General features: G+C 34.0%; 1 long non-coding RNA gene across 1 annotated transcript; it reads right to left on the bottom strand.

The window, feature by feature from the left end:
* Nucleotides 1–7,106: 7,106 nt before the first annotated feature.
* Nucleotides 7,107–7,856, bottom strand: LOC131859890 (uncharacterized). The gene is made up of 2 exons (XR_009359471.1): nt 7,571–7,856; nt 7,107–7,389 (listed from the first exon to the last, which is right to left on the bottom strand). It is a non-coding gene; the product is annotated as an uncharacterized LOC131859890 (long non-coding RNA).
* Nucleotides 7,857–9,110: the final 1,254 nt, after the last annotated feature.

The following is a 9,110-nucleotide window of genomic DNA, read 5'->3' as shown; positions in this document are numbered from 1 at the left end:
ATTGATTATGAGACCTTTCAAAGGCTTCAACAACAGTTGTCAACAATTTCCACTTCCAAGCAACATTAAATTTATACAACTTCATAATGCAACAATGCTAGAAATGTTAATTGCAAAATCATACTTAATAGGACAGAGAATGACTGGAAATGAATAGTTTGTTGATAATAAATCTAATAATGTTTTTTATTGGATAGGTAATATTAAGTAAAATGCTTTCTTGATACAATGGGAAAATGTTACAAATTAGTGCCTTACCCCAACAACAAAAAAGATATTTGGAAGACCAATAGTTGTTGTTTAAGACACAACCATTCATATAACTGTTTGTAACTATCATTTGAGTTAAACTACATAACCCAAAAATTAAGCAACAACATAACAAAACCAGCTAAAAATATTTAGTTATCATACTCTTACAGCGACACTTGACATGATTAGTCATAGCTTCTATCACTCACAATATTCAGAATAGTAAATCAATAATTAAAGGAATGTTGTTGTTGGCGATGGCCTTTGACTAAGATGAAATGTCTGATAATTCAATAAATGAGCTACAAAAAGTTGTGCTCCCTACCTTAAAAAAGATTCCTAAGCTGATACACCTGAAAAGATATTAATTTTATCCTTATGATGTTCCAATACATATGAAGTGACAATGAAAGCAACATTATCACACTCAAATCTCAGCTTGACTTTGACAAGACTGGTAAACCTAGACAATTATGACTCACCGAAACATGGCAACGTCTTTGCTACTCTAAATTAGGGGTTTTTCTTGCATATGAAGGATTTTCTCTGTATTTCCTATTCTCATGCTTGAACTATCCAATTCTGGTCATGACACATCACTTAAAAACTGGGAGATGGACCAAAAATTTGAGACTCAATCCATTACTCTAGAGGGAAATCAGTCCATTGTTCAGGAAAAGGCTTAGAAAGGTAGTAAATGCACCCTCAGAAACCCTTACAAGACTGGCCAACAAAGTGGAGACTAAAACATAAGGTAGAGATTGGAAACTATGTAATTTTTTACCTCAACAGCTAAATTTAAAATCTCAAGAACGTATACATCATGTTATAAAAGTATGAGACAAAACCCACAGAGTCCATTTGTAAGGCCAAATTCCACCCTCTATGCATCTGTGAAATATGAAAGCATTGACAGTGCACATAAAATATGTGATAGAATGTCTTAAAGAAACTATTGTTTCTTGGAATGGATAAGGCACTGTTCATGTGATCACATTTTAAATCTTGAAAATCTTTGTTTGTTTGATAAGCTATTATTGGATAAGTTATTCTCGATTGTTTCTAATTGTTTCTAGGAGATTCTAATTATATACATCTTAAGAGAAATTCACTCCAGATTCTTATCGATGGTCAAACCTTGTTAAACTTGGTCTCTAATATATTGTTTTTGAGATCCTAATCTGTAGTCTTTCTAAGCTAGATGGAAAGATAGCTTGATACAAATCTTTGTGTTGTCTTCACACAAAACGTTATAGCTTATCTTGCAGCCTTTGTTTCTCTTTAATTTTCCTACACAATTTCGGGGAAACCCTCTTGGACTTGAAGAGATTAAAGTGCAGAAGTGAAACCTACTCCTAATGGTCATGCCAAGCTTACTTGTGATTGATCATAAGTTTTACTATAGTGTCTAATTTGACATTCTCTAAGGTCAATCAAATCACATAGTGCAGTTTGGAGCACTCACGAATACATACTATGATGAAACTGATACTAATATTTAAATTCTGAGGATGAACTATGAGCATCACGTAAAAGGACACTAAAAATTGAAACAGTCCCTAATGCACTGGAGGGATTTCTTCCTTTTTCCAGCAGGAATAGCCATCCAAAGCATAAGGATTGTTCGTTCAACCAGGCACAGTTGACAAGGAAGATTTATATATGGAATTTCTTTTATCTAACCCTTCTGCTATTCTCAACAAGAGTTGCAATGCAGCTGGAGTCCCCGCCATTTGCAGATATTTGTAGCAGGTGTAGGAGTACAAAAGCAAATACATAGCATGGTGTTGATTAAGTGTATTGCATCGCTGTTGTAAATAGAGTCATTATTTACTAGGATGCTAAAGTTTATAATGTTGTAATGACTTCATTATTGATTATAATTTATGTCTAATATCATAATCAAGTAACTTATACAATGTAAGTCACAACTGATGTAACTTGCTCACTCATTAATAGAGAAATATGCACCAACATTCCAGTGTGTGCCCGTTTCTCTCGTTACCTTTTATAACAAATTGTATTAGAGTCAATCTTATGCTTGGTTCATAAATGCACAGTTTGTTGATAATTGAAATACATATAAATATAATTTCAAATTTGTAACTCAAAGCAATTTTGGGAAGGGACAGAGAGAGATGTTGCATGAAATGAGTCAATCATTGAAGGCATAGTAGGTTGGCTTATGTGGACGGGGTCAACTATGAGAATCAGGGTACAACAAAAGGGGACAAAAATGCCAAAATTCATGACTTAGAAATCTGCATCCAGGAGCAGTGGCTAGGGAAAAAAAAAGTACAATAGGTGCAGCAACAGAGACTAGGGTAGAGAATAAAGATTTCGAACAGTTGGCTGTGGAGCTTGTGGAGAAGGTTGCTATTTTTTTTCCAAACCTAATTTTCTCATAATTATTGTATTCATTTTTTGCTAATCCTTGTGCTTACTGCTACATTGGGAAAATATCAATGCAAAAGTTTTGGTATGCAAATTCTTGTAGTCTCTAACATCAGTATCCTTATATAATTTCTAGATACAAATTCTTAATACTACCTTATTGCTAAAAACTAAGAAGAAGTAGACTTCAAGTGGGGGAAAAATAAATAAAAGAACAATAGGTGCAGCAACAGAGACTAGGGTAGAGAATAAAAAGTTCGAACAGTTAGCTGTGGTGCTTGGGGACAAGGTTGCTATTTTTTTTCCAAACCTAATTTTTCTAATAGTTATTGTATTCAATATTTGCTAATTCTTATGCTTACTGCTACATTGGGAAAATATCAATGCAAATTCTTGTATTCTCTAACATCGGTATCATTGTACAATTTCTAGAGACAAATTCTTAATACTACCTTATTGCTAAAAACTAAGAAGAAGTAGATTTCAAGTTGGGGAGAAATAAATAAAGAAATAAAAGAATTGTGAAGTAAATTCTATAATCTTATCTTGTTGAACCGATTCACTTTCTTGTCCTGAGGATTCGTTGTTGTAGGATCTGATTGCAGTTGATTGCAGACCTATCATAGGCCCTAGAAAACTGAGTTAATTAGATGTACTACCATTTTCTTAAAAAACTCCTTAACTGTAGTGTTTCAAGTCAAATTACATGAGGAGAAAATTATATATTTCATACTCTAATCCATAGAACAATGTTGGAAAATGATTGCATAAAACAACTTGCAACCAAAACAAAAACATTCCTTACATTTTACCCATGAAACCTCCCATCCTGGCCTCCATTTAGTCAACAACGCTAATGTGAGAAAATGTACAGTTTGCAAAGAAAATATCATACCCATATCTATCCATAGGTATATTTCATTGTGCTCACAATAAACGAAAGGAAAGTTTTCCAACTACTAGATTTGATGTGTAGTGTCAAGGCCCACCTGTATTTGTAGATGCATTAAACTATATTTTCAAGCAATGCAATAGGATGCGGTAAGAAACCATGGGGAGAAAATAGCAATAGATATGTGAAATTTAAATTTATTACAGATATTTGTAATGACCATAGGGTAAATGAAACCTGTGTGATTCCAAAAGAGTTGGATTAATTTCTACAAACGCAATGGAAATATTAAACTCTACCTATAAATATGCATGGACTAATAATAGACAAATCTTATTTCACGTAAAGATGATTCACCAAGTTTTAGCTAGATTCCTTGCAAATTATTTTATTTTTCTTGCCCTTGGCAAATTTTTTTGGACAGACCTTCAATACCCTGTTATACAACTTCTATTTAGGCGTAGGTCATGAGGGTAATGGGAAACATGGTCGAATCCATTTTACACCTACTAATTGTATTTACTTGGCAAATTATTTTATTTTTCTTGCCCTTGGCAAATTTTTTTGGACAGACCTTCAATACCCTGCTATACAACTTCTATTTAGGCGTAGGTCATGAGGGTAATGGGAAACATAGTCAAATCCATTTTACACCTACCAATTGTATTTACTTGGCAACACAAAAGCTTTTCTTCAAATATGATAAATAATATTTTTGTATCTTCTTTCTGTTATCATGAACAAGAACATAAGGCCAATACAAGAAAAAGCTTTCAAGCAAATGCAACTAGGAGGTGTAAAGCCGAATTCCACAACTTTGCCAATGTCTTGTCTTTCGTGCCATAATGAGAGCTTTGGAACACGGTATGGACTTCCATCAGCAAAGGAAACAACTTAGGCAGAAATTTCAATTACAAGCATTCCTCTAGTTCCTCGTGGTTGTGAAAACAACTAGATAATAAAGTGCAGAGGCAAATGACAGTCAAATACTATTAGTTATATTTTTATATGTACAATCAAATTCTGATTCAGAACTTTATGGACTTTCATCAACGGGGCAAAACACTTGGGTAGAAATCTCATTTGCAACCTTTCCTCCATTCCTTGTGGTTGTGACAGTAACAAGATAAAGTGCAGAGGCAAATGACAGTCAAATACTAGTAGTTATATATTTATATCTACAATCACTTCTGATTCAGAACTGTGCAATAGAAATCAATGCCAGAACACAATTACAATCTGTTGTGGTAAACAACAGGATTAGTATGAAACCCTAACATCAATATTAATTAATCCAAAATGGTGTTAGATTGATGATAATAAACGACGAGACATTCAATCTTTCCTCTTATCGGGTTTTGGAAACAACTTCGGAATATGATAACCCATTGTACAAGTTAATAGACGAACCCTAACCCCAAATTGACTTCTTCAATATGTTGCTATAGCAACAAACTTACAGCCCATTAATGAAATATTATTATTTAATGAACCCTATCTCTACATTGCAAATCATAAATCTAAAAACAGCAAATGCATGAGATCTGGCACTTCTCTAGCTTCATGTACAAAGAAACCACCAAGCCCAGAAGTTTACTTTGTTAGGATAAAACTATTCTTGCTCATGTAATTCCATGACTCCAAGAAATGTAGGAAAATCTTTCAAAAAAATGCAACTGGGAGAAGTAAATCTAAACTCCACAAATTTTGCCAATGTTCTACCTTACCACTGTTGATTATAGGCAATCAGATGTTAATCTGGTTACTTAAATTATAAACAGATTGAAAATAAGCAGAAATAATAATAAAAGCACACAACACAAGACACAAGTACCCTGGGAAAACCTCCCTCTTGGAGGAAAAACCCAACATCAAAGATTCAGATCAGTTCCTTTATTCATAAGCAGATTACATGAATCAGATTACTTATCTGATTGAGTCCCAATCTAGGGCAGACTGAACCTAGTATATGCAATTGTAGTATGTCTTCAGATAGAGCAGAATATCGACACCACTTGAAGAAGGAGATCACTGAAGTACAGAGCACCACCTTGCCCAACAAGTTGTCCAATGGATTCACTCAAGGATCAGATAGACTTGCAACAGCATGAAGATATGGATCGTTCTCTACCTCCAAGTTCGCTGACTGAATTTGCATAAGGCTAACGACACTTGATAAAGATGTTTGTTGTGTAGAATGAATCTTGTTTATATACAAGATTCATGTTCAAGTTTTCAAGTCAGCTTTGACCAAATTCCCTTTATTTTACATATTATAATTTGCACTTTTGGTGCCCAAATTTGGGGCCTACATAACTTGCAAGTTGTGACACGTTTACTTTTGGGCCCAGCCCTATTTAGACATGAAATGCTTAACCACACGTTACATTTGGGCCTAGCCCTATTAGACATAAATCGCTTAACCTTATTACAATAAGATAATATTTTAATTGCCACAAGGCAACATTAAAAATACGATCCAAACTAGCTAACCATTTCAACAACCACGCCATAATGAGAGCTTTCAAACAACGTTTGGACTTTCCTCGGCGTGGGGAAACACCTACTTTTCAATCAAATAAAAATACAGAAACCCTAAAGACAAAATGCCCAATATCAGATGAGAAAATGTCTTGGAATGATGGTGAGTGACTCACCTCAATATCCTACACCCATTGTATCGTGTACTCAACAATGCCAATGTCAGATAGATGTACAATCAATTCTTATTCAAAACTGTGCAATAGAAACCAATTCCAAAATATAATGGGGAAAATTGAGTGCATATATTCAGAAAGCAAAATATACAAACTGAATTAACCAAAAACATTGCATAAATCCAAGAAATCTAGCAAAATATTTCAGGAAAATGGAACTGGAATTCAACCAATTGGCATGACTACAAAATGATCGAGTAGAATAGGATTAGAATAGGATTGTTGTATTTTATTCCCTGCAAAAAATTTACTTCCATATGCTATTAGGCATATTATTTTAGAGATAACCATCGGTTATTCCTGCTTATAGCGTGATTTAAACCAGATCATTAACTTTAGGCTAAAGTATCCTTCAAACCACATAATTTAACCAAGTTCTAGGTATCTAGACATTTCTCAGAAGTTGAATGGAATAAAAATTAAAACGAAGACTAGGCAACCATATGATAGGATTTGGCAGTAAAATAGACACGTCTCAAGCCTTAGACACTAACGAATCAGTTTTCTTCTAAGCTGAAAAGTAGGGCAAATACTTTCATGTGGTTTGGATGCTTACACAATACAATCAAAATAAGCTTTCTAAGGTCCTCTTTAAAATGCATCTTTGTATAAACAATTTTTGCATGGTTTTTCAACATCATCATTACAATCCAAAAATTGACGATTAGCCACATTTCCTTCAACATCATCATTACAATCCAAAAATTGACGATTAGCCACATTTCCTAAGCCCTATTATTGTATCATAAATTGGTTCGGTGATTTCACGAAAATCTTCCATCTGCGTGTGTAAATATGAGCGATGGAGCTAATTCGATATGGGCCCAACCTTCGCCCTTCCGGCTAGCCTATTTCATCATTTCGATACCCAGCAACAGAGCTGGGAACATATTCAATTCGAGATCGAGCAGTAGATCCTTCAGTTGGAGTTCGAGCAGTTAAAGATTGAAACCCAGAAGCAGAGTCATAGATGGGAATAGAAACAAGGGTAGGTGGAGCAGGGAAGGAAGCATAAACTCACACACTTGAAAAAGCTGCAACTAGCAAAGCCCCGCAATTAACCTAACCCCCCAGCCGATGTGTGCTCACCCCCACCCACAGAAAAGTAGGGGGGGGCAGCAACTTCCAAGAGTCCTGTGTTCAATACATTACAAACAAATCAAACGAAATCCTGTGTTCCATCTAGAATGCCCACTTCAAATTAGGGCAGATAATTCTTTCAATTTCACAAATTCAAATAATAGAGCAAGGGATACCCAGTACATTGCAAACAAAATGAAGGAGATCTACAGGCTCAAAAAGAAAAATTTATTACCCGCTTGCAGCATAACCTAGAGTTTTAAACTTGGACAGTTTGCAGCTCACTCTTAGAATGTTGAATCGACACAGTGCATGACACGGGTTGAAGAAGATACCCAGGCCATAGAAAACTTCCCGCCATACCATAAAAACTCTTCTCGCCGCTGTTAACAGCTGCATCCCGGTGATGTTGCCGCCCCTGCTGCCAGTTTCTAATGAATGGAGCTGTTGTTGCTACTATAGACAGTGAGTTGGGCTTGCTGTTGCAACCAAATGAAGCAGGAGACGCTGTGTTGAGCGCGAACTAATATCAAGTCCATATAATAGTTTATTATTAATTAGAAAAAGTGGTTTGTTATTTAAGACAATTAAAATATAAAAAAGTAATTTAAATATAAAACAAAAACATGTATTACTTTTGTCTTAAATTAATGTCTTAAATCCAATGTAGTAGTGACCTACCTAATTTGTGGGCTGTTGTCTATCCAAAAGTCAAGTCAAGTTTTAAAACACGAAATACTCTGTAGCCATTCCTTGGGGGCTGGCTTAAACAGCACATGCTCCCTCAAATTTCCTCTCTCGTCATGCGTGTTGCAGAAAACCTGTCAGATGTGGGCCATATTTAACGCATCCCGTTCGCCGTTACCAAGCTTATTCCCGTTTGCTTTAATCCCGCGCAAACTATATTTTCAAACTGTTTTCTCCCGCCGGTAGGATTTCCAACCACAACAAATACTTTTCCCACCAAGCAGTTCTCATTTGCACACAACTTGGGCTGAAAATTTTTCCTTTAAATTTTCTATCTCAAATCTAAATATTGAATTAAGAAGCAATGCCCAAAACAAAATATTTGTAAGATTTGTAAACTAGCTTACATATATTTGATTTTAATCAAATATATATATAATACGCCGAGGTGTCTATTAGAGTTCGCGTAAATGATAAAAATAGGTGCCTCGATAAGGATATCTCTCGGTGTATTATATATATATTTGATTAAAATCAAATATATGTAAGCTAGTAGCAGTCGCGGGCAACATGGGAAACAATAAAAAATTCAAAATAGAACTATATAATATTATATTATTATTGTTTGTTGCAATAATATGTAATATTATTATTACAATTATTATTATTATTTTCTATTTGTTTGTGTAACATTATTATAATATATTATTATTATTAATTTATATTGTTTTGATTATTATGATATTATTTTATAATTTATTGAAAATAATATTCATAATATAAATTTAAAATATTTTAAATGTATTATATTATTATTTTAAATTATTTTTAGTTATAATATTATTAAATGCATTATTAAATAACTAATTAGATATAAAGTTAGGTTTTGGGTCATTATCAAGTTAGGGTTAGGGTCTAGATTAGAGGGAGTTATAGTATTATAGATAAAATAATAGTTATATTTGGTTTTAGTTAACGATTAGAGAAATTATTGTAGGATAATACTTGGGGTAAGGGTTGAGGTTCAATTAGAATCAGTATTAGGGTTAGGGATAAGGTTTAATTAGGATTAGGGTTAGCATTACAAC

This window comes from Cryptomeria japonica, chromosome 11 (assembly GCF_030272615.1).
Source record: "Cryptomeria japonica chromosome 11, Sugi_1.0, whole genome shotgun sequence".
Taxonomy (NCBI): Eukaryota; Viridiplantae; Streptophyta; class Pinopsida; order Cupressales; family Cupressaceae; genus Cryptomeria; species Cryptomeria japonica.
Note: the sequence above shows the minus strand (reverse complement) of the source record. Positions and strands in the feature narration are given on the sequence as shown.